Genomic DNA, 3,907 nt, shown 5'->3' with positions numbered 1-3,907 from the left:
TTTTCTAGCACAATAGCCTAATGCCTTTTCATATAATTGCTTTGGAGTTAACTTTTCTAGGTGAAGATGAACATACCATGCTTTTCTCTAGGAGTTCTTTTCTATATTGGATCATCAAATGACGCATATATCACAAATCTGATTATCACAGATATGATTAAGTTGGCTCCTAGTAAACACCAACAATGGGCGCAGGCAGCACTAGGTTGAAAGCATTGTAAAAGCCAGCAGCTGTTCTATGTAAGGGGCTAATTATGCATAATAAGGGTCTAATTTGAGAGCAACTCAAAGCACATTTCATCTAAACAGCAAAGAAATTGATGTGATGCACTCAGTGTATCTCTTATGAATTTGTTGTTTGACCTTACTAAGTCTAAGGGTGAGGAGTGAGTGAGCGCCACTCTCTTCTCTTGGCTCAGTAACCAGGGAAGGGAGAAAATTTTCCTTTGGGAAGGACTTATAACCTGTGCATGCTGCTGAATGTTTTTGCGTATCTTACTATTTAAATAGAAATTTCTTGGTTCAGTACTGAGGTGCTTGCTGTGCATTGTCATTGAAGGCCAATTGTGCCTTTCCTCAATATAGCTGCTAACTGTAAAGGTACTTGGGTGTCAACACGTTAACAAATTCTGAAAATCACAAACTTCTCCTTTAACAACTTGCCTCATATTTATGAAAAAATAATGGTTGAAATACATCTGATAAAATAAATATTTTAAGTCTGACTTAATATAAAACATTACTATCTTGCTGCCTTCTTTAAATTTATACATTATTTTGAAGAAGTAGCATCTATTTGTACTTGGTTTCTCACATTCTAAGAGAGGCAGCACTGAGCCATGTACCATTTCAGAAGCTACGGAGGCCGACGTGCATAGCACTGTCCTCTGTACATACTTAGCTCCATGAGAACAGAGAGCGTTTCCATCTTGCTTATCATTCTATACAAAATGTCTATCCCAGTGCCTAGCATATAGTTGGCAATCAAAGAATATTCCTTGGATAAATGAATGGACAGATAGAAATAGAACAATTATATATCCAACTGCTTTGAGTTCTAACGATATCATATCTAGATAATTGGGTGAACAATTTCTTATGATTTCCATTTTTTCAATCATTTTTTGTCTTTTATAGGAGATATAGCATAATATATTACACATGGTGAGGTGAGACCCTTAGGGGTTGAATCATCCAGAGTGATGTACTATGACCAGGTTAATGATATGGCAATTTAGAGGAAAGAACATACTTTTGAATCAGATAGAATTAGGCTTGTATCCCAAGATACTTAAACTCTCTGACCTCTGATTCTTTGTCTTTAAAATACTCCCCTTGAAGAGTAGTTTTATTAGATGAGAAAATGAATATAAACTCTCTAGCATCATATTCAATAACATATAATAGATCTGGATTACATATCAGCTCTTTCCCTTTCCTTTGTAGCTGCGTATAGACAATTATTAGATTCATATTGAGAGTGTGAGTGAAAGAATACTTAACAACACATTAAATCTTCTCTTTTTTTACACTATAATTACTGTTTTATCTTCTTTATTTAACCTTCTCTTTTAATTTCACTGTAACTTGTGAATTATGCATCATTTTGCTGTTTTTACTTACAGCTTTGGAAGGCCCATCCCCTGCTTATCTGATCTAGTCTCTTTACAAGATGTATAAACTGGCTCTTGCCATAGATGGACTCTTCATCCAAATTAAGCATAGACACAGAGATGTAGATTTATAACAAGAACAGAAATGGTTACTTAAAGGAAATCAACAGTAAACTCAACAGGCCATATTAAACCCACATTAAATCCACCTGAGCTGCACTCTCTTGACAGGGTAATTGTGATGGCGGGTAGTGAAGATGAAGGGTAAAGTGATTGCACAGATGGTGGGAGGGTGGAAGACAGGTGTTTGAATAGGCACAACCTTCCCACTAGGTCTGTCCAAGTCAATGATTCTCAATATGTTTTTCTTGCCCCACAAGTTCCATTTTTATTCATATTGGTTTTGCAGATGGCCACTGAGTAAACACATACAAATGACAGTAAAGTGCCTTTAAATATTAAACATGATATTGACATGGGCTGATCTACCCATGTAATTGTGTACATGGTGCCCTTTCGTTATGAAAGTCCCTAAGTGTTTAATGCCATCAGTGGCCATGAATTCTGAAAGGCACAAGCAGGTTTGGCTGCCAGAAGAGAATTACCAAATCATAAGAATTATATCTGATCACTTATGTTACAATTAACAGTACATTGTCTTCCCTAGTCCCTCTCACCACTAGAAAGAAACAACCAAGTGCAGTGGGTCAGCTCATGTCAATAGTCTTTAAAATAATAGTTAGGAATATAGGAAGACAAGAGGAAGCTACATTATACTGAATTTGACTCTGTCAGAGACCGCTCCAACCTAACTGACAACATTTGGTCAAAAGTCCTTGAGACAGTCATCCTGGGATGTTAGCAGCCTGTCATTGTACTAGGAAGTACAGATTTTAGACTCTGTTGTTTCAGAATAAAGCATAAGGGAGAGGTGACTTGTCTGAAGAGGACTGTAATTGCACCCTAAACTACATCAGGAGAAGATACTTGGAGGCTAGCTGTGGAGAAAGTGTGTCAAGAGAGTAGAGAACCAAATGTCCTAATTGTCTCCTTTATTTTACACAAGGTGCTAGTCATGCTTGTCTGTGACCCTGACCCCATTCTGCCCTTCAGCTGGATTCCATCTTAACGGAATATGACACGTTCTCAGCTTACAGCAGCCGGAGGAAAGGTTTTGAACCCTGAGCATTACATTGCTTTCTGGGGGACAAAGGCAGTGCTGTTCTGAGGCAGACCCACAAGCTTGCTGTCTCCATCTCCACCAGCCGTGCTCAAGTACTGAGCCCAGCCGGAATGATGACATCCGGGGGAGCAGAGGGCTTCTCTCTCTCTCCTCTCTGCAAATAAATGTGTAGAAAGCGCCATATGTGCTCTACTGGGGCAGACTCGTTGGGCTTATAAACAAGTGTAGGATGCTAGAAATGAGAATCTCATTTACTCTTCACCCAACATATCGAGTGCTTGTCATGTGATAGGACCCATGGCAGGTACTGGGGAAGGAGTGAGGGGGGAGATGGACATGGCTCCTGTCTTCATAGGACTCACAGCCAATGGGGTGAGTAGGGTCACAGACGGCACACAAATAATTACATGAGCAAACATTAAAGTGCAATTATGTGAACTGATGTATATATAGAAGTAAAATATGCAGTGAAAACACATGACAGGGTGACCTGGCCTAGGCTAGGGGATTGGGAAAACTTCTCTGAGGAAAACAGCACTCATGCTGAGACAGGAAGATGGGTATTGCTTAGCCAGATGAAGAATGGGGAAGAGCGTTCCAGTCTTGGGGCAAAACAAACATGAAGGCCCCGAGGATGGGAAAGATTTTGCACATCCGAGGAGAAAACTGAAGTCAGCATAGTTGAACACCCAGATGAGATACACAGGGACAATATTGTGTAAATCCTTATAAGAATTTATCCTTTGTGCAATGGGAAACCAGTGGAAAGTTTACATAGAGGCTGAGGGGTGATATTTTTAAAAGTTCATGTTGGATGTTGTGAATAACTGGCAAGATGGAAGGTGGAGGTGGGAAGATGGGCTAAGAGACTACTGGAACAGTTCCAGCGAGAGATGGTGGTGACTTGGACTATGGCGTGACAGTGGCAATAGAGAGAGATACACACGCATATGTGAATTGTCTTTTGCCCAAGCCCCACCTGGGCCGTGTCCTTTTTCACAGCTAATTTGGCTGAAGTATAATATTTAAATCATATCTTCTTTTCCGGGAAAGAATTGCCTCCCTTTCTGTAAATGGGCACAACAATACTTATATCCTCAAGAATAATACT

The 3,907-nt window shown here is 39.7% G+C and overlaps 1 pseudogene; it reads right to left on the bottom strand.

Annotated features, from left to right (window-relative positions):
* Nucleotides 1-3,413, bottom strand: part of LOC105822938 — an 18,898-nt pseudogene extending 15,485 nt beyond the window's left edge.
* Between the last annotated feature and the right edge of the window lie 494 nt (nt 3,414-3,907).

The sequence above is a fragment of the Propithecus coquereli genome, unplaced genomic scaffold, assembly GCF_000956105.1.
Source record: "Propithecus coquereli isolate 6110/MARCELLA unplaced genomic scaffold, Pcoq_1.0 Scaffold65, whole genome shotgun sequence".
NCBI lineage: Eukaryota > Metazoa > Chordata > Mammalia > Primates > Indriidae > Propithecus > Propithecus coquereli.
Note: the sequence above shows the minus strand (reverse complement) of the source record. Positions and strands in the feature narration are given on the sequence as shown.